This window comes from Patiria miniata, unplaced genomic scaffold (genome assembly GCF_015706575.1).
Source record: "Patiria miniata isolate m_02_andy unplaced genomic scaffold, ASM1570657v1 HiC_scaffold_25, whole genome shotgun sequence".
Lineage (NCBI taxonomy): Eukaryota > Metazoa > Echinodermata > Asteroidea > Valvatida > Asterinidae > Patiria > Patiria miniata.
Window position 1 is genome coordinate 14,746,457 of NW_024037064.1, and position 23,019 is coordinate 14,769,475.

The following is a 23,019-nucleotide window of genomic DNA, read 5'->3' on the forward strand; positions in this document are numbered from 1 at the left end:
GTAGTTAACTCAAAATGTCAGTTTTGCCACAACAGACTCATTTTTGTGGAGTGGGTCACATATATTCTTGGGCTGACCGCCACCAGGGGGTATTAAATTTATGTCCATTGGGGGGAGCTGTCACTTAGAAATGGATGTTTTCTTTCCGAGTTAGAAAGTTCTAACTCGGATTCGTTTAAATGGGAGAAATTCGTAATGGGTTCTTTTTCCCCCTTCATATTCAAGTTTTATCACACGATCCTTTGGCCAATACCCTCTATTTTTAATCTATCATCCTGTATATCGGGATTAATTAAATCAAACAACACAACAGATAAAACTTACCACCTGTGTGAAAGCTTCCAGAACTGGTTCAAACTACAACTGTCGGACTGCATGCACAGAATACGTTGCATCTGAGTACTCTTGCTGACTTGGCAATATGCATACCAAACTTGACCTCTAGCCTAGGTCATGACCAACTGTTAGTACCTTCTGTGAGGCTACATCATACATGTATATTGTTTCATTACCCGGTGCAAATTTTGTTACCACGAATGACGATACTAATTCTCGCCATTACATTATTCTATTAGTGTGCCCAGATTATTGTCAGAAAAATGGCGGTTGTCTTTGTGCCGCGTAATTAACTGGCCCGATTATGCCGCGCTAGCACGCAATCAGATTTGATCCTATTGGTTAAGACCTAACATCACGTGGTCATATTTAAACATCGTGACGTGTACCGTGTTTATTAGGTGTTGAACACAAACAGCTAAATTAATAACCTAATATTATTAGTGACCTAATTAGTTAATGAAGTGAAGCGACGCGTGTGCGTCGGTTCGGCTTTTACGTGAGCAGTCAGCCCACGTGGTTTGAGGTTTGATGCCTCGGTAAGGAAGACTGTACAAAATGTTGATGTTCACTGAGCTTTTATTCCAGTTCCAGTAAATAATCCCAGCAAGATAATCCTGGCGAATTAGTTCCAGCAAATTAATCCCAGCAAATTAAAAACCTAAATGAAAATGATAGTGTTTACAATTGTAAATACATGTGATTACAATAAACACAATGTTTTGAATTCACTTGACAATAAACTTATTATATCAACATGAATGTGAATACAGTTGCATGTAGTGTCACTGTCCGATATGGCACGGAGCTATAAAACTTACCCAGCACCTCGTCTATGTGCAGTTATACAAATGTAAATCTCAGGTGCGGGAGGCTACAGAGCTTCTGTAATACAATGTTAACATTATACAATATAAATGACATATAAGGGGATGATATGATACCATGATACCATGGATAAACCTTCAGTCATAGAGACGGACAGCTAGACCTGCTCCCGCGCGGGAGCCACTGCTGAAAATTTGTGCTCTTTTGTTACACTCGTGGGAATCTTTAGATACATATTGTCTGCTGGAATCAGTCAATATGGACTGTATATAGTCTCTTTACACTTGTGCATAAAGCAGTAAATTAAAAAATGGTTTGGTATGGCATAAGGCAATGAACAGATATGGATATATAAGCATCGATGCGGCAAATTAAAAAAGTTTGAATTGGGTATACCGCACAGATTGGACTTTTATGCCAAAAATAAGCGGTTTCTTTTTTAGCGACCGTCACCCAACTGATCAAATCATACAAAATTAAATTTACAAAATATAAGAATTCAACGAGTTTATGCCAACACAAATAATTATACCGTAGTCTGCTGCCAAATATAAGCGACATGTGGGTCTAGTAACATTATCCTAATTTCATTTCTAAGATTGTAGATTGTTTTGAATGGAACTCCTAATTTGTCAAACAAAGGGTAATTTTTTAATAAATTTGCTACAAGACGTATTTTGTTGGCATAAGCTCTGTGAATGCCTACATTTTGTTTAAGCCACTCTTTCCAAGATGTTATTGGTTTTTCTCGACTATGAAGGCAATGAACAGCATCAAGCAACTTTCCATACTCGATGTAAATACCGATTATAGAAGCCTGACGCTGACCAATACCCTCATAGCCAGAAACTAGATGCGGAACAGATTCCCCTAAGGTTTTTATAGTGTCTAAGTTTCTATACAAAGGGAAACTGTTCGATTGAGAAGAGTGCTGTACCGTACTCAGCAGATGCCTGTGTAGGTCATCGCCGGTTAGCTTAGATTTTGCTTTACATGTAGTTTGACCCAAAAGAGACTTTATATTTCCTCTCGGTTTTATCGGTATGATTTGATCAGTTGGGCCATTTAGTTTCAAATCACCAAGAAATGTCAGCATTTCTTGGTGATATTTTACATGTGACTCTATAATTTGTAAGTCCTCTCGACTCCAGTTATAACAATCTTCCATTGGTACATCATTATTTTCCATGGTCGCTAAAAAAAGAAAACGCTTACCTTGTAGAATTGGTGTAAGAAGCTAAAACCCAAAAACACGTCTGTTCTGACAGCGGTCGGTTCATATAGTGAAGCGAAAAAATGGGCGGCGTCTGATATGAACTAGTTTTTGGAAACAACAACAAAAGCGTGACAGATTGAAATTTTGCAGTCCTGCATGGTAGGCAGTTTATTGACTTTGCTCTTGGAAACAACAATAGCGTGACTGATTGAAAGTCACTGCATGGTAGGTGGTTTATTGACTTTGCTCTTGGAACCAACAATAGCGGGACTGATTGAAACCTGACCCCAAACATGTTTTGAAAGCAACAAAGCGTGACAAATTGAATTTTTTTTTGCGGGCTGCACTTTGCTCTGTGTCATGTATGGAGCGCTGATGGTATGGAAAGTATAAAATGAGCAGAAAGGTATGGAGCGCCAATCATAAATTAAAAAAAAACCTTTATTTAAAACAATTAATCATTTATAATAAATGAATCTTTTTCAGAGTAAAAACGTCGAGCTATCTGATAAAACAGATCAGTGCGATCACCATATAATCATCGAGAATGGTTTTTTAGTTTGTGAAACGTGCGGTGAAATAGTCTCGCGTTACTTTGATTTTTCGGCAGAAAATGCGCAAGAAGATCGTATCAATTGGTCAATTTTAAAAAGGAACAAAAGAAAAACTGTGGAGAAACTTATTTTGTCGGTGTGTCCAGAGCAAGACTTAGAAGATGTCCAAGAAACAATCAATAAATATAACGAGCTCGTTAATTACAAAACATTGAGGGGAAACGGATGCGTCAAACGCTCGTTAATAGCCGCGAGTTTTCATAACGTCGTTGGATTAGACAAAGAACGAGTTAGAGATTTATTTAAAGTGACTCAAAATCAATTTAATAAAGCACTAAAAAAATACGATGACCACTACAATAAAGGCGGGGCCGAGGGTAACACCCTAAGAGGTGAAATAGAGGTATAACTCGGTGGATCGCTTTCATAATGTTTATTTACCGAGAATTTGAACTTGTAAGTTTTTCGATAAGAGATTTTTTTTCTTTTGCCAGCCGTTCGTCTACCCGTTTTTTAACTTCTTTTTCAAAGTCTGTATCGTTTTTAATTTTTTGAAGCTTTGTGCTGGTCTTTGTTCTGATTTTTTGTTTAAGCTCGTTAAATTTTGCGAGCTCTCTCGTAATCAATAAGAACTCTTCGTGCGATATATCTCCGTCGTTGATGGCTTGAGACACGTATTCTTCAATCGTGTTAAGTTTGGAGTCTGCTAATATCTTAATCTGGTCGTGCTTTTTTAGCTTGGCGGATAATCGCTTAGACGCGATTCTAAGCAGAATATCTACACCAAAAGCGCCTATAAACGTTCCTTCTAGCACCAATCCAACGGGGGCTGATATAACACACAATAGAGTGGGAATACTGACAGCCCCCGCTATAGCCCCCAATCCTTCTAATCCTATCTCTACGTAATAAATAGTGTCGATCATTCTCTTAATTTTTTTATAAGTGCGCTCTCGGTGGTCTCTCTCTTTCAAGATTAAAGATCGAATCTCTTCAATCTTTTTCAGTCTGTACACTTTTGTTTCTTCGTTACTATTTAATCGGAGTACATCTCCAGAAATTGTTTCTTCGTTACTATTTAATCGGAGTACATCTCCAGAAATATCAGGGTATAAAGCCTTACCATCTACACTCATGTTTTTAATATAAAAAGATTTTAAAATTAAAAGATCTCCAACTCGATAATGATACCCTCACCCTTATTGTTGAATACCTGTCCTTTTTCACCGCTGATAGAAAATGTCAGTTTGTCGATTATACCGTTTTTAAGATTTTTGAATTCCTCGGCTCTATCAATATCGGGTTTGCGCGTAGCCACGGGTACGATTTTTAAGATGTCAGAAGGACGACCATTAAAAAAGTTTTCACTTGTACTTAATTGCGGGCAGCGAATAAACAAAAATTTAAACGGATTAACGTCGTAAGACCCCGTATACACCACTTTGGGTACCAGTCTTCCTTTGGGTAAATTGAGTAATCGAGATACTTCTCTGTTCAAGCGCAATTTGAGATTTACGTCGGTTATCACCAACGTCACCTTTTTAGATTCTCTAAATATTCGAAAACTTACCCCGGGTATAGAATTTAAAATGAAATCGAACCAATCGACGTCGTACCACCCCGGTGCTATGATGACCGAACCGATACTTCCGAGTGGTAACGGCGCTAAATGACTCGGAGGAATAAAATCTAAATCATCACCCGTCACGATAAGACTTCCTCTAATAATCACCCCTGCTTCTCTACTATCTCTCAACTCGCTCAACTCGCTCGCATCCATTTCTCCTTCAATAAACTTTAAAGCCAATTCCTCACCTTCAAAGATTTTTCTTTCTCTAACGAATAATATTCTTACTAAAGATTGAAGCGTATTAAGTTCTAATTCAGTTTTTGGTATTTCTGAATTCATGGCGGCTAAAATCAACCCTCGCCGTTCAGCTATAATAGCTCTTTTTCTTTTGTTTGATTCTAAAACGGATTCTAGTCTATCGTCTTTGTACGCTTTTATAAGATCGTTTATAGTTTTTTGTAAAACATTTTCATCGTTAAATAAATAGTGGTATGGTATATCGGGTAACAATCGCTCTATAAAATCTCTATCCGGCGTTCTTATGTGTACATCTGAAAGAAACTCCGCGGGTATGAGGGGAGGTTTATCTGTGGTAAACGCGGGTCTCCCATCTATTTGCGTAAACCAATCAATCTCTGTGGCGCTGGAAATATTAAAATATCCGGGGTTAAACATTACCCTTTTTACGCGAACAGATTTTTGACCGTTTAAATTATCTACGACGTCTTCTAATTTAAACGTCTGCTCATTTTGAAACAAGTGAAACGAATGCATTTATTTTAAAGTCTTTTTATATTAAAACTGAAACTAAAATAATGAGTGATTTTAAGTCGTTAAAAAAGCAGATACAATCGATAGCCGATCAGGTAACGAAACAAGTAAATCAAAATGTAGCCAAGGCAACCGAGCTAAAGCATCAAGTTGCATCCCAAACAAAGTTTTTAAACAGCACTAAACCCAGTGAACTGGAAGTTATAGTTAATAATACCAACGGGTTTTTAACCTTGTTCCCCGACTTAACCTCAGACTATAAATTGCCTCGCATCACAACGGATGAGGATGTAGATCGTTGGAAATCACACCCCATGTCGTTTTATCAAAATCAGTTAAATTTTGCGATCTACTGCGCTACTACGGGCTGCGGTGTTGGATTCGATCTTTTAAACGCGAGCAACCGTTACGTTTGGGCCATCTTTAACTTTCATTTATATTTTACGGTTAGAAAGATCCTGTACGACTTTGCCGCTCCTTTACCGGGAGATGACGCATTTAAAGCTCTAGACAACAGTTATAATCTCAGAGCTTTTACCGATACCTGTTTGTTGTTTGGCATAGATCAAAACAAGTCTTTTAAACAGACGAGAGACACAAACTCTAACGGTTTAGGTATAGCTTATTACTGGGACACGTCTTACGTACCCGTACCCGTACCCGGAAACGATTATGATACAACCGACCTTAATCTCGAGTATAGTCAGTATCGTAAAAATATGATGGGTGGAACTAAAATGGGGTTTGGTTTGGAAGATCCACCCAAGGGTTCGGGGCGTTACAGCGATTACACCGTAGCCTTTATCGAACAAAATGAATCGGTACAAAATGCTTGGTTAGATTTTATACCCGACACGAGTTCGTTTACCCCCGCGGGAATCATAAAGATCAACGAATCGATCAGATCTTACGTGTACGCTTTACTCGGTGCGCAGGCTCAAACAAAAACGAGCGTATTATCACCAGGCACCGGATTAGACGCTCAGAGACAATTTAACGTCATCGTTGAAGATATCATCAATGCAGTAGACGACATGGAAACGAGTATCGATCAATTTCAAGACTCTTTGCAGTATGCCAGAACGCCTTTAAATTTTGTCGTGAAACCGGGGTTGTATATAATTCCATCGGATATGAACTTGAGGGTTGGAACGCACGACGGCTATAACAACAATCTTCAAATCGCTACCCAGAGTATGAAAACTGGTTTGGTGTTAGATTTAAACTCACAACCTCAGCCGGACGACTCTTTTGATGACACCGATGATGTCGCGCCACCAACACCCCTAGAGCCTATGACGAACGATGTTGTTGCACCAGCACCAACACCAGCACCAACACAAGCACCTACAGTTTTAACACAGGAGCCCACGAAACTACAAACTCACCAAGACGAAAAATTATCGTTGACGGTAGGAATATTGGCTATCGTTGGCATGGGTATTTTAGCTTACGAGGCAACGCGATAAGTCACACTCTAATCTCACAAAAAAAATAAGCCTTACCAACTTTGTGCTGGTAAGGCTTATTTTTTTGTTTAAACTTGATTACAACTATTACTACCATCGTTTTTGCAGGTACGCAAACACCAAGGCTCCCACACCCAAAAACAAAGCCCACACGTGTTCGGCCAACCACGATACAGACTTACTCAGTGCGTTAAATATCCAACTGAGTACGCTGCCTATGATACCCGGCAGAGCACCCAACGCGCTCACTCCGAGTTTTTGAAGAGCAGATGCAAAATTAGCAAGTTGTTTTGAAATCCACTCTTCAATACCACCTTTTGGTGTTGGTGTTGGTGTTGGCGATGGCGCGGTTGGGGCACCCACACCTCTCACGCTAGCGACGATGCTACTCACTATCGTGCTGATGGCTAAACTCAAAGCGGCTAAAATACTCACTACGGTCACACCTTGTTCTCTAAACAGAGTTTTAATCTTTTCCGCAAGAGTCGTGTCGTCGCCTAAAATTTTATTAATCGTTTCTTTGATTCTAGCGATCTGACTTTTGAGCCCTCGTTCGTTGGCTTTTGCGGTTTCTAATCTGGCGGATCTTTCAACGTTCAAGTCGCTCAATTTATCGTTTAACTCTCGTCGACCCTCTTCGCTGTGAGATTCGTCGAGTTCTTGCCTCGTGGCTGCAATCTCTCGGTCTAGTTCTGTGAGACGCGCTAAATTAAGTTCTAGGTTACCTCTCAACGTCTGAAGAGTTTTGTCTAAACCCTGGAGTTCTCTGTAATTCAGTCCTTCTGTTTGAGCGCCGGTGTCGCGTTCTAAATCGTCTATAATCTCGATTACCTCATCGGTGACTCTGGGTAGTTCTGTCATGGGGATACTCTCGGGTTGTATCGATCGCAGTTGTTGGCTTTGATCGTCACTGAGTGTCTTACGTTCGTAATGCGTAAAGCCTAATTCCTTTCTAATAAAATCTCTACCGTTTAAACCCATCTTTCTTACATTTAACTCTATAGTCCTCAGAGACAAGAATCTGTCTGGTTTTCTTTGATCCGTTAACCTTAGTAAGCCTTTACCAGTGTCATAAAATAAACCGTCTTTTTTGAGAATAAATTTTTCGTATCTCGGAGATATTGGTTTTTCGTATATGTTATAGGTATCGTAAAACTCATCAACGCGCCCATTAGTGACCATGCTTCTTCCTTGATCTAAAACGTCATCTATGTCGGTAGTGAGGATTGGTGGTGCAGGAGTATCAAAGTTGTCGTCCAGATTGGTCTCTGCTACATCATCATTGTCATCGTAATCGTAATCATCAACAGGATCAAAGTCAAATCCTCCTTCAGCCATTTATTTAATAAACCTATTTAAATTATACCGTTTTCATTATACTGCCTGGTAGTATACCCTGGGCCACCAACCAATTTTGCGTGGCCAGAGCTCCACTTATAATACCCGTCAATTTACCCGCATCTTCTACGCTTAGTTTGCTTAAATCCGGCGCTTTCATTTTGAGTAGTTTAGCTCCTACCATGGCGTTTCCCATCGAAAGACCCGATATGACGGCTCCGTGATAAATCGTATTAGCTATTCCGTTGGTGGCAAAGTTACTCATCGTTTTTAATATAACAATTTTTAAATTGCTGGTTTATTCCATGTCTAGCGTTTTGGGGGCGCTGGGTGTAGTGGGTTGCGTGACTACCAGCACTGGCTGTACTACCGGCGCAGTTGCCTTACTTTTTAGTACCAGCAACCCCACTCCTATTATGGACGCTATTGCACCCCACATCGCCCAAGAGTTGTAGTCTGGTGAGCTCGTAGCTTCGTCCGATGTTACATCCATTTTTGCTAATTTTAATTTCATCTGTCTATTGTGCTCGGCTAAAGCTTTACCCTGCTGAATTCGTTTAGGATTTTTAGTCTTGGTCACTCTCGTTACCGTCGGTGATGACGTTGTTTTTATCTGTTGAGGCGTCTCTGTCTCTGCTGGTTGAGCTGCAGGCGTTGCTGTCGCTGCTTTCTGATCTTCCATTTATTATATTAGGTTTATTAAATTTCAAATGTTTTGTTGTGATTATCGTAGCAACTAGGGGTGATATTAAAGTTCCGTACTTGTAACAAACGTCGCTCAACATACCAGCCATACTCGCGCTTATAATAGGATCGGAACTCAGGTCGTTGGTGAGTTCTTCTTCAGAATCTATAGTGACGTTATATCCTAAAACTTGTACGGGTGTAACCACAGCTAACACTCTCGAAAATAGACTTAAAGTGTATTTACCAACGGTTTTAACAATTTCATTTCCAAATTTAGTTTCGTACAGATGATACAGCTTTTCGAGTTCTTTACTGTCAAGAGCTTCGATATGTTTAACGGTGTATTCCTTTCCCAAGTACTTTCTAGAGTTTCCGGCTGCTACGACACCGCACAAACGATCTTTATGTTCTGCGTTGTGATCTTGTTCGTTCGTTAAAGTAAGTTTTAGGTCCTCCATTTAATTAGAAAGGAGTTTAATTTTGTTGTGGCTGTTGCAACTTTGTTACAAAAGCAAAGGTATTCGTAGGTGTAAAACGATAGATTAAGCGATATGATGATAACAGCCAAAAACTGCAAATACTCGAATATTGCTATCATTTACTAACAGCAAAATGTATTTTGTTGACGTTTGTTGATTAACAAATTGTAATACATGTGTAGTTTGTTGAATAGGTTGCTACTCAGCTAGGTTATTTTAGTTAAGCAGCTAGGTTATTTTAGTTAAGCAGCTAGGTTATTTTAGTTAAGCAGCTAGGTTATTTTAGTTAAGCAGCTAGGTTATTTTAGTTAAGCAGCTAGGTTATTTTAGTTAAGCAGCTAGGTTATTGACCTACTCAAGTAGCTCGTAACTAACTGGAGGTTCGGTGTATACGACTAATTTACTATATTTCACATCTCTCAAACGACGTTTTATATAATTTCGTTGTTCAATTGGTACGACGTCATTTTCGTCTAACGCTTGATCAAACGATGTTTTATCCTTGCAGTAAAATAACGCCAACCAAGCCGTGTTTTCTCTATAATCTTTTAAAACGCTGTTGTACTGTTGGGTCAGTAACCAACAGCTGTGATTTACGTGTCTTCCGCTAAACGCCATCTTGCTTAGCGCGCACGTCTTTTTACGATATTTAATCTCTTGATCCGAAGAGCAATCGTCCACGATAAACAGCGTGGCAACACCTTCGAATATTTTACTGTAAAAATCGATCGCTTCGTTGAGCGTCATCTTGTACAATTCCGGATCGCAGAGGTATACTTCGGGATCTGCTTGAATCCACTTTCTTTCGATGTACGTTTTGTTTTTAAATATGGTAGGGCAAATGATGACTATCGCTTCAAATGTATTTTTATAGTCTGACTCCAACAGATCCAAAATCCATTTGGTTTTACCCGAATTTGTTTTGCCGACGATTAAAGCGCAATGCGGTTGTGTCATTTTAACTTAACAGAGATTTAAAATTTCCGTCTTCCAAGTTCAATTGAGCATCCATGACCAAAAATACGTACAAAAATACGTACATCGTGAGGTCACCTTGACTTTCGGCTTCTCTGTTAAATTGAATGTTGATGCCTCCTCCGTCTCCGAGTTTCCTACCGGATCCGTGAGCGGAGTTGTCGTCGTTACTTCTAAAATCGAGCCACAGACCGTACTTGTCTTTTAGGTAGTCTCCGAGGTCAAAACCCGTCAAATTTAAGTCTTTAGCTACTCCGCGCCCGCTTTCGGTATCGCTGTCTCCAAAGAACTTGCTAATTTCATTCCAGTGTTGATACTGAAACATGCCTTGACTGTAGAGTTGATTGGGTTTACTTCTACGGTCACTGATGTTTTGGTTATTTTTGGATTGTAAAATCGCTGCGGATTTTTGACCGCGGGATCTTTAAACAAAAACAAAATACCCTTGAGACTCCTGATGGGTTGATTGACGCTGACGTTCCAAAGCGTGTCCGATTTGTTGACGGATCTAACTTCTAGCGAGTGGATTTTATCAAACAGATATTGCGTTAACCCCTTGTGTTTATTTCTGATGGTGATAGCTAGGTCTCTGTTGGTCACCACTTCGTATTCGAGAGACAAGTCTGAGATAGAATACATCGCCGCCGTATCTGAACTGTTGACTACTTTATCGTGATCGTTAAACTTTATCTCGTACGTCAGAGGTTGGTTTAAACCACTGGGGTAAAAAGGGTGATGCGAAGTCAGTATGTCAATGTCTAGGGGAATACAATATCTGTTACCATAGGCATCCGCGATAGCCTGATCTTTACCGTTGTTGGCGCCCGCGTTAGCATCTCCAGCCCCCGTTCTTATTTTAGACACGTTTTCTTTTTCTATGCCCGAGTACGCCATGTTTCGAGTTGCCGAGCTGTTGAGCCAATTGTCTTTAAAGTTGTGATACACGTCGGCGTGACGATAACTTACGATTTCGTGACCTTGAAGCCTGACGCTGATTTCACTGACTAAATTTCTGGCCAAATTACCAAAAATGGTTCTATTGTCGTCGCTTCCACCTTTGAGTTCTAAACTAAAAGCTAGTTTACAAGTGCCGGGTACGATCACGTCGTCTACGCCCAATTGAGGAAACTTGACCCTCAGCGTTTGCCCCGCCGATATACTACTAGGATTGTGGGTAATGACCACCTCTTTTCTCTCACCCTTGATAGATCTGGGTATTTTTAATAGCCTACTGGGATTGAGCTTTTTTCCATACGCATTCATTTTATTTATACGAGTTTTAAATTTAAAGGTATCTGTAAGCCAAGAAGCCCACCAAAAGCGTTCCTCCCGCGATAAACACCAGTTCTCTTTCTATTTGTTGGTCGCTAGGCTCGTAAAAATCCTCGAGTTTGGGTTCGCGTTGCAGTCCTACGGGTAGTTCGGTAGATTGTCCACTCACCTCGTTGTAGTAACGCAACGCTCGGTCTACGTTGGAAAATGTTTCTTTAGAGGCATTTTGTTTTCTGATACGTTCGTTGAGAAAATCTAGATATTTCGTTCGTTCTCGTTGCCACTTATCTTTGGCGGCTGAGAGTTGTTCTATCGCTAAATCGTGTCTCTTACGCTCCTCGTCGACATCCCTCTGTTTCAGATTTGAAAAGAAAAAGTTTGAACCCGTAAAAGCTAAAGCGTTGACGATCGCGCCTCCTAACATCATAGCAACGCTAGCCATATTATTATAAACGTCTTTTATATTAAATAATATGCAAACATTATCTAAACTGTATTATAGCCCGAGTGGTCATTGGAGAGGTGAAAGCGCCGTCGACCATTTACACGATAAAACCAAATTCGATAAAAAGGTAATCAGAGATTGGCTTAAAAAACAAGCGATCTGGCAAATTTATCTACCGGGTCCCGCGTATGTACCCAGACCTACGAGTACATCGCAAGAGTTTGAAACACCAAACGATTTTCACCAAATGGATGTGCTATACCTACCCTGGGATAAAGTAAAACGCAAGACTTATAAATACGCTTTGACGGTTGTCGACGTAGCGAGTCGATACCACGAAGCAGAACCTTTGGTTTCTAAAACGGCGGATTCCACCCAAGATGCTATCGTCAAGATTTACGCGAGATCTCCTTTGAGTTACCCTAAAACGTTGAGAGTAGACGCCGGTACCGAATTTAAAGGCGCATTTAAAAAATGGATGACCTCAAAAAACGTCGAGATTATCGTAGGTGAACCAGGAAACCACCGATCGCAGGGTATCGTAGAAAGATTTAACCGAACGCTAGCCAAGAGACTGTTTGGTCATCAGTACGCTCAAGAAATGTTAAATCCCGAGAGTAGAAACACGCAATGGGTCGAGCGATTACCCAGCGTGGTCAAGGCAATAAATGATGAAACGACGAGATTAATAGCTAAAGCACCGTCAGAGGCGGTTAAACTTGAACAGGTCCGGCAATCGCCGGCTAACCCCGTTAAAACAAAAGAGCAGAATTTACCGCAAGACGCCATGGTTAGATATTTATATTACCCAGGCGAGCAAGAGGGTGGAACCTCGAGAAGAGCCACGGATCCCATTTGGAGCGTAGACATCTTTAACGTGGAAAAAAGAACGAGTCAGTTTAAAATGATTAAAGGTAAAAAAGTCACGACGGGTCCTACTCTTTATTACTTTCAAAACGCCCAAAATGGAGTTTTGTGAGACAAGAGCTTCAAGTCGTACCCGAGGACACGCAATTACCGCCGTAGTGACCAAAAGCCAGCGTGTTTATACCGTCCGGTAAAATGTACCTCTTTGTGTCCAACGGACTCGACGATAGTTTATTTTGAGATACGGTGTAAGAGATGTGATTTTCCGATCTAATGTGAGTCATTGTTTCGTAGTGAGATTTCTTATTTAAGATGCAGTAGTAATAGTGTCGGTGTTTTAATTTCTTAGAGGTGACCGATTTTGTGACACCCTTGGCTTTTTTTAAGTTGATGTCAGCGGTTAAAATTGAGTACATTTTAGGTCTTATGCAAACGACTTCTTTGATTATTTTACCTCCAAACTCGTCTTTAAATTTACCGATCACTTTCTTATTGGTTGGATCGTACAAAGGATGATCCGTCGGATAATTCGAAAGGTCGTATTGTTGCCCGTTTTGCTGCATATCTTTGTATACGTCGTCAGTGTAGACACTTAAGAGTAAACTGTCCGTGTCAGTATACAGTAATCTGACTCGGTCTCCATACGTCGCTTTCATTCGATTATAATAAAAATCATACATCAGCGTCTTTGAGAGATCCAAGATACTCACTCCGCAGTAGATCGGTTTGTTTAACACGGTTTTAGTCTTGTACATTTCGACAAATGACAATTTGCATTCTGAAAATGACGTCGTCGTTTTGTAGCTCGGTTTCTGTATAATTTTTTGGTATTTATCTCGATCGTCATCGTTATTGTCTCTGAGCAGGTAACCGTCAATCCTGTTTCTGACGTTTTCCGTCGTCTTACCAAACACGCTGTTATTCATGAGTTTAAAAAAGTCTTTCTCAAAATCAGAGGTCGCTTTTGTTCGGAGTTGCGTGTTTTTGTCTATGTAAGATGCCATCCAAGGCGCTTGTTTAAATTGCAGCACTCGATGTACCTTTTTAAGTTTCAAGCCGAGTTTGAGATACAACTGCAGTTTAGGATTAAGGGTACACGTGAATTTTTGCACGTTGCTACTAGGTTCGGTATCCAATAACTCGTTTTGATAATCAGACATCCATTCTTTTGGTATGACGATATTTTCTGGCGCTAGGGGATAATCATTGTGCAGGTCGTGGAGATTGTCCGGGTAATCGAGGTCTACTTCGAAGCAGTAACCGGTGTTTGACGTTTTCCTGAGAGATAATATCTTGGACTCGGTAAACGTTTTTGTAGACGCCCATTTAAAGTCTTTGTACGGCAGGTATTGACTCATGGCCCAGCCGTACAGATTGTTTGCATCGAGGTAGGTGATGTAACTCGACGGCTCGTTTGGATTATGGTCTGGTAGGTATTTGTTGTTGGCTTTGTGGTATCTCATACCACCCACGCTCGAGATACCACCTCTTTTTGCCTTTTCAAAAAATAAATGTTTGTCTACGTCTTGCAATAGTTCGAGTTTAACTTCCGAGTGTTTTAACAAGGCATCCCACGACAATCCTGGTGCTGTATAGTAATTAGCCGGATCTAACGCGTAGTTTGTAATACACGTTTTCCTAAAGTTTTCAAATACGCATGCCAGTAATAACGTATCGGTAGTGACGTACAAATCGTGATATTCCCCCATGTTTTTAACTTTAAACTCGTTCCACGTCAGTTTAGCTCTGTCGTAGTCCTCTCGCGATATATTTTCGTCTTTTAGGCTGCTATGAAATTGTTCGATGGGGGGTAGGCTGGTCTCTTGAAATCTGTCAATCGAGTCCATGTATTCATACGGATAAACTCCTTTTTGTAACAACGAGTCGATATTTTGACGATTAAAATGTTCTCTAAGTAGTTTAAACGACTCTCTCGGACAAGCTTTAGATAATCTATCCAACGAAGACGCCATAAAATTAAACGAGTCTATAAATCGCATATTTCCGATCGAAAACGAAATATACTTTTCCGAATTTCTAGCGATAACTTATATTTTCTTTTCGTCATCGTACTCTGAAATACTCTGCATGATCAAGTGAGCGTCGTAATTTTGCAGATTGTGAAAGACGACTGGTATGGGGGTAAAACCTGGTTTAACTTGCAGTATTTTAGATTGCAGTAGGCGTGCGCGGCACCTCTATATCTACCCGTGACGTGGCAGTGATCTCTCACCTTTCTAAATTTGTTGATTTTCTTTTTGCATTTGAGGCATTTAGACTCTGTAAATCCATTTTTGTTTTCGTACTGATGTTCTTTTATTTGTTTTTCTGTTTTTGGTTTTTTGGGTTTCTGGCACTGACAGTTGCTCGAGTAATTGGGATAAATTGGTTTCTCGCAAATCCAACACGTGCTTGTTTTATCATGATGTTCTTTAGCTCGCTCGTTAAATTTCATGGGTTGGGGTTTTTTAAATATGCAATTTATGTCGCTTTGTATTTTTAACATTTTATGTACAAACTTTGATGCGGCATCTTTACCTCTATAAGTCTCTTGATACGCATTGGTGCCGTCGCATCTAACTACTACCAACGAGTAACCGCTAGCTTTGTGAATGTTTGTCTTTTGCGTGTTATTCTTTTTATCGTTCGAGTTTCTTTCTAATATCGATTCAAAGTCGGCATAAACTACAAATGGTGCTTTCTGTTTAAACCTGTAGTTTTTAAATTCTAATATTGGCACATCGTTTTCGTCGACTATCCACTCGTTATTTACATATTTTCGCTTAGCGGTAGGAAATACAATCTTTGACGGATGTGTATCTATACCGTTACAATCGGTCATGTGTCTATCTAATTTTACTTGCGTTCTATAATGACACAGGCACCTTCGACAAAAATATTTCTTACTTTTATGTTTTGTAACGTTGTAAATCAATCTCGAAAAATTATTTATCCAGCAGTAGTGATGCTTGTCGCCCTCAGAAAACAAAAACAGATCGATAGGTCGTGACTCTGCTTTGTAGTTTTTAGACACATATAACGGATATATTTCCTCCTCATAACCGTATACGTTTATCGTTAAATTATTTTGTCTTTCTATCTTTGGTATCTGATCATCGGTGTTGGAAAATCTACGCCTTTAAATTTAAGTCCGTCGTCTTTGGTGTATACAACAGGTTCTTCTTTATGAATTTTATATTTAGGATCGTTTTTTATATTATTTTTTACTTTATCCGTATACAAGCCAAGAGCAGCTCTCAAACACCATCTCAAACAATCGTCGTCTTTGTTTTTAATGTTTATCATCGCCGTTTTCTGTTTGATACATTTTGGTAGGTCAATATAAGAACTACCTCTCACGGGGTTAAACCTGTTGATGTTGATATACAACGCCATTATCTTTTTTAAAACCCAACCCGATCCTTGATTCGTATACCTTTCATCCTTTTTAAATATCTGGTCGATGTCTTCTTTTAAAACCTGTTTTATTTGACTTTGATTTAAAACGACTCTCTGATCGGTAAAATGTGTAGCTTCGATCGTTTCGATCGTACCATCCGGTTTGGTTTTTTCGTATTTTATTTTGATTGTGAGCTCCATTTTTAAACCTCTCAGCTCTCTCAATTCTGACTTGATTTTATTTACAATTTGATCTTTGTGCGTATCAAAAAACTTGACTAAATCGTCGTTAAAAAGTCTAGGAATCAGTTCCCAGTTTCTAAAGTTGTTTCTAAATCTCCTCGTCGCTCTAAACTCAGCCTCTTGAAAATACTCGGGTTGCCTAGAGTTTTGAATCGCCGAGAGTAAATCTTTTTTCAAAAATCGACCTTTATAACCCGACGGGTTATATTCTAGATCATAATCGTCTGCAATCTGTTTGAGCTCATGTAGCTTCTTTTTCCTCAAGTTTCTAAATTGAGCTTCGTATTTTTTTATCCCGTTGATGTAGACTTTACGCGTAAGAGCAACATTTTGATCGTACGGTACATTATATCGCTGGACGATTGGCCTAATCATATCCATCATTTATATATATCAATATAATTTTTTAAATTTTTTTTAAGAGGTCAGACTTTTAGATTTATAAGCAATCAGACTCACCAGCTGGACAGAGAGAGATCTTCAAGACGAGAGATATTATTCCCTGGTTTTGGCGTGGGGCTGAGACTGAGATATTGGGAGGGAGATCATTGGGAGGGATCAGGGGGTGGGGGAGGGGAGGGAGCAGAGATCATTGAGAGGGGGCGGGTGGGGGTAAAGTCTGGTACCCTCCCTTCTCCCCATTGGCCCTGTACTACCCCCAGACCTATGGCAAAGTCTGGTATCCCCCACTTATACCTACTAATAGTACCTAAATGATTATTGTTATTGTTTTGTGAGCCCCTAAGATATACATGTAACGTGAGAATCGTATGTACGCGCGCCACAGTGATAAGCTGGGGTCAAGGGTCATGCGAACCGAAACAGTGCAATGCAGTATGTATGCAACTTACATGCCCTGTGGCGCTACGTGTACAGTGCACAGAGAAACGTATCACGTGGAGAAAGTTTTCAGACTTTGTCCACGGACAAGACCATCAGAAAATTCCCATTTTCGTCAATAATAAGAATGACACAACATAAAAATGAATATGAACATACCCAGTAGTTGATTATTGTTAGCCTGGTATGTGTGGGTTGTCTGGCTCGATTCCTGGAGCTTGTAAAATGAGGTGTTTTCGGCATGAATTCAAAAGGGCAGCTCACAGAAAACGCATTAAGACAACAGAGAGAGAGAAAAGTGGGCGGGGCGTCAGAAGACGCTTATCAATATTCATGATCCCTACATTAATAAGCCTTTTTTAAACAAAGTGTTATTCTTTGGAAATAAACAAAATGCTAACTAGTGAAATTGAACAGTTAAAACATTTTCTAAAACCGATCTCATAATAAACACCCTATAGCACTGTTGACATTAAACGCTAACTGTTTTGTTTAAAAACACATGATGTGTTTAATTTTGTCACATAGTGTTTAAATCTAAAACACTGCGTTTATTTTATAAACGTGTCACATGTTCTCGCGTTTTACAGTGTAGTTCAACTCAACCAAATTGTGAATAAAGTTGCCGGAGATGATTGCTCACTCATGCAACTCAGAACAGCCTGCTATGTGTCATTGAAGTTTGCCCTTTTGTTAAGCACAATGAGATTGCTGAAATCAAAGCCAATCACATCATACCTCTACCAGACGCACAAGGTCTTAAAATTTTTATTCCAAAGTCTAAAACCGACATTTTCAGAGAGGGCAATGTAGCATTTCTTCCCACCTCACAGAGTTTCTATTCCCCATATGTTATTCTGACAAGATTTATGAAACAGCTAGGGATCAGTATAGGTGACGATCAGTTCATTTTTACTCCTCTTACTTTCTGTTCTGCCTCCAATTCTTACAAGCGTACCCAGAACAAACCTCTTAGTTACACAAGATCAAGAGAGTTGTTTTTTGATGCACTTAAATCAATCGGAGTTGAAGATGTGAAACGTTTTGGCCTTCATAGTTTGCGGTCAGGAGGGGCCACACGCTTAGCTAACAACAAAATTCCAGAGGAACTTATAATGCAACATGGCCGGTGGAAGACCACTACGGCAAAGAATCGATATATTAAGAGAAACTTAACCACACGTCTTCAAGTGTCAAAAGCTGTCTATAACTGAGTAAAAAAAAAAAAGTTATGCCAAGTGGTACGTAAGATGTATAAGAAGTCGTAATATGTATAATGGACTTGGGCAAGAGTAAAATAATTACATAATTATGTATCAAAAGTGAGAATAATTTTTTTTGGGCCATATGTAATATGTATGACCAAAAAAAGGGTCCGTTTCTTTTAATATCAGTATGATGTTCCCAGGCAGAAAACCTGAAGGGCCGAGATGGCCAAGGTCGGGCAGTTGCCCAGTGCAGCCCCTGTGGCTATGGTTTAATATGTTAAAAGAAAAAAAAAGTGGTATGAAGCAACTTCTTGGTTACTGTTTTACTTAAATCTAATGTTTGTTAAAAAAAAAAACTCTCGCCATAGGCACTCAGCAAACGACGGACAATTTTGTCGTCGATGCTGAGGCAAACGTAATGTATGGTCACGATGACAATGCCATCAAAAGCATTCACCTGACATCCGGAGATGGATGTCAGGGACGGTTCTGGCGTCTTAAACACGACATCGAATCAATTCCCTGGCAGGGGCTGGACAGCCGACAGGTGGTCCTTGGTCGCAATTCCTAGCTTACTTACTTCCGAGGAAAAAAAACGTGTTTCGGCGTAACTTCGCCACCGAACCGCAGCTCGACGGCGCACTCTTTATATCGGAGAGATGGCATCTTGCCTATCTCTGACAAGGAAACAAAAATCGAAGAAAAAGAAATTCACCGGTTGCAATTAGCAACAAACAAATACACAGGCCGGTGAATACTCCTGGTAAAACACCGACCAGTTACTAATATGATTACTGCAGGATGCAACTGCCACCCTGCTGCAATAAGAAAAAAAAGGACAGTCATCAAATTGCTGATCAACAAGGAATTTATATTATGCAAGTGCAAAATGCACAGAGCCTATATGTACAAGATGGCGTGGAAGGCAAGGCTTTTGACCTTCACACTATACAAAAAACAACCAGAACAGAAAACCCCGTAGAGTTACGCACACGACTGTTGTTGCGTAAACCACGGGTAACTGAATCAGAAGAAAGGAAAGGCCGTGCACTGCCCGGCGTGAACAAAAGAAGAGCTGAACAAAGGAATACACTGGCTAATACTGTACCGTGTGTTCAGCCAGCTACGAAAACACAACCCACAAACCCCTCCAAATCCACCAAAAATCCAATAAAAAAAATCAAACGAAAAGTAGACAGACTTTGTCTATAAACTGACCAAAACCCCTGGTAGAAATATAAACTCGGGAAATGCTCTGTAGAATGACTACGCTTCAAAAAAACACGGAGCTCCTGGAAGTCATTCAGTTTTAGCCAAAAGGCCGAGAAGCGATAACGATTAATATTAAAACAATAGCCCGGAAAGGGATTATTCGCCTAGAAATATTGTATGCTATTGTTCTTCTTCTTATTATTTTTTTTGCTTTTTTTGTTTCCTGGTGTGAAAAAAAAAGGACTCGTGCGCGTCCACCGCAAACTCAACGAAACCCGTGGAGAGAGAGAGATGAGCAAGAAATCTCCGGCTTTCTCAGATTAACAGAGACATATACATTCTTAAAAATATTTCTACCATGCATTTTCATACACCTCGATCATATTTCACCAAGAATCTTGATGAAAAAATTCCACACACCAAAAAATGGGATCAATCCATTATTGAGCGAGAGCGTCGGCACTAAATACCTTACGTACGATGTACCGGGACAAGCATATCAATAGATGGCGCCCTTCAACACTCCCGGTCATCGCGCCTCGGCGTTTCCCATCTGGGTATTTCTCATGCCCTGCCAATGGGTCCCACTTTTGGGGAGGGGAAATACTTCAGTTTGTCAGTAAGCTCCCTGGTCGAGTGGTTAGAAAGCACCCCAAAAAAAACACGGGAAAAAAAAACGAGTGACAAACATACGGATTTCCCTGGTTGCTATTTATGTTTGTTTTGTAATAAAGACAATAATCACACACACACCCATTCGCGGACAAAATGTCACGGGTCCCTTTTTACGTTCCCCGCTATATCCTGAGACGAGCAGCCAATAATTATTACATAATCGACTTGGAAACTTTGCAGACCAGACATGTTACTTGACTCACACTTTACATACTAAGATAGAGCCCAATTTAAAAAAACCAAATAATACAATCCTGAAAAGGGTGACCCGAATTTTATGTGAAAAGAGAAGGGGGAATAAAGTGAAAGAGAAATGAGTGGAAATAAGGGAGGGGAAAAACAACACTAAGAACACCAGTGCTGTAGGTCTCGAGACCGGTCTCGGTCTCGGTCTCGAGACCACTTTTTGCCGGTCTCGGTCTCGGTCTCGGGAGCTGTGGTCTCGGTCTTGGTCTCGGTCCCCTTTGGTCTCGATATTTTGGCTGGTCTCGAGTCGAGACCAGCCAAAAAGTGAGGGGGGCGGATTCCGCCCCCGGCCCTTTTCGGGTTAAGTAAAGAATCAGTTTAGGGCAAATGTGATTGCAGTGTGATGCTAATGGACATGTCTCTCTTCACTTTCTAGTGAGTGAGGCATAGTCCAATAACCATTGCTCCTCTTCTTATATTTCTCGTTTTTATTGTGGGATGATCTGTTGAAACAAGCACTTTATAGCCATCCTCATTGATTCCAATTACAACTGAGATTTAAATCTTATGAATCCAGACTGAAACATTATTTTTACCGTCAGATTTCGTATTTTGAATATGGGGAACAATTCAACTTTTTTTTCCCTAGAAATATTGGTGATTTTTTTGTATTTTTCTTTTCAATTTAAATCGCGCAGGAAGTGATAATGACTGTTTATTATGAATGAGTACTGCAAAGCAGTGCAATGTATATCTGTGCGTGGGAGCGCCACAGTGACCTGGTTTAGAAACAAGTTGTAGATGTTATTTACAGTGACGGTGTTCCAGTTGATTGTCCAAACATTAGGAAGAGCAAGAATCAGTTTACAGAAAGTGACATAGATACGAGGAACCGTCGAAGAGTGAGGAAGGCTATTAGAAAAAAAGACCAGACGGAAGGAAGTTACGAAGGGAAAAGGAACACCAAAAAAAGAGCTAAAAAACTCCAAGGCGGAGCTACAGGACTGCAAAGACAGCTGAAACCCTTAATGAAAAGGGCATCAGCTTTAAATCTGATGTTGGTAACGCCAAGTCCACCGCTGTCAACAGACTGACAAACAGTGGACCGGCGTACCAGTTCCGTCTTACCAGACCAGAGAAAGGAGAAGATGATCTTGTTGATCTTCTTTTCAACGGTGACTGGCAGCGGATAAACAGGAGCTATATACAAAATGTAAGAAAAAAGAACTGTATTAATTACTAACACTTTGCCAATTTACGATAAAAAGCGTTTACTCCAACTTTCCACAGAAGAGATTACTAAGCTGCTCTCTCCATTCGCCTAAAGTATAACCTTTAGACTTAGTTACATTAAGACGAGAACCGCTAGCTCCTTGAAACATGCTAGTAATATTAAATAATCTGTGAAGAGAAGGAACATTTCGAACGATACAAGTTGTATCGTCCGCATATTGAAGTATTTTAAACTGCATGTCGTTACTTACTGGAATAAAAATGCCTTGAATTCCCTTTTCGTTGCGGACAGCCGCTGCGAAGGGCTCAATTAAAGCTACATAGAGAAGAGGTGACGGGGGACATTCCTGTCTAACACCTTTCTGTAAAGAGAACAGATTAGAAAGAAAACCATTAGCAAGAACTTTGCTAAAAATATCCGTATATAAGATTTTCAGCCACTTAATAAAGTTAAGCCCAAAACCAAATTTGTACAGCACTTTGTAAAGAAATGACCAATTCACTCGATCAAACGCTTTCTGCTGATCCAGCGAGATGCATGAGCAGAGTGTTTAAATTTCTCTCCTTTGCATAAAAAAACGAGGTCCCGCAGAAGTCGGGCGTTATCCTGTATGGATCTCCCTTTGACTCCGCAGGTCTGAAAAGGACTAATAATCGTGGATAAAACAGAAGAAAGACGGTTACAGAGCGTTTTGGCAAGAATTTTATAATCTACATTCAATAATGAAATCGGCATTTTGTTTTGAGGCAAAGAAAGGTCCCCTGGCTTATCCAACAAGGTGATAATGCCGGTCCTTTGTGAATTGGCTAAAATATGAAGATCAAAAGAAATGTTAAAAACAATAAGGAGATCAGGACAAATAAGATCCCAAAAAGTGGAATAAAATTCCTTCGGTAATCCATCGCTACCAGGGCTTTTGCCGTTTAGCATGCCGCGTAAAGCTGCATCAAGTTCATTAGTATCGAAAGGAACCTCCAGATTATTAATGTTCTCTTCTGTAAGAGTGCTCGAAATCTGGTCTAAAAATAAAGATTGAAAGCTATCAACAGTATCGTCTGCTGAAAAAAGAGATGCATAAAAATCTTTATGAATATTAATAATTTCTAAAGGTGAAGATGAAACAGACCCGTCAGGGCGTTTAACTGTTGGGATGGATAAAGCTTTCTTGTGATTAAATTCGGTACGAAACAGAATTGCTAGATGGGTGCTCTCCTT

The 23,019-nt window shown here is 40.0% G+C and overlaps 1 long non-coding RNA gene across 1 annotated transcript; it reads right to left on the reverse strand.

Moving 5' to 3' along the window:
• Positions 1 to 897: 897 nt before the first annotated feature.
• On the reverse strand, positions 898 to 17,646 carry LOC119733349. Its single transcript, XR_005271789.1, has 2 exons — positions 17,449 to 17,646; positions 898 to 1,221 (listed from the first exon to the last, which is right to left on the reverse strand). It is a non-coding gene; the product is annotated as an uncharacterized LOC119733349 (long non-coding RNA).
• Positions 17,647 to 23,019: the final 5,373 nt, after the last annotated feature.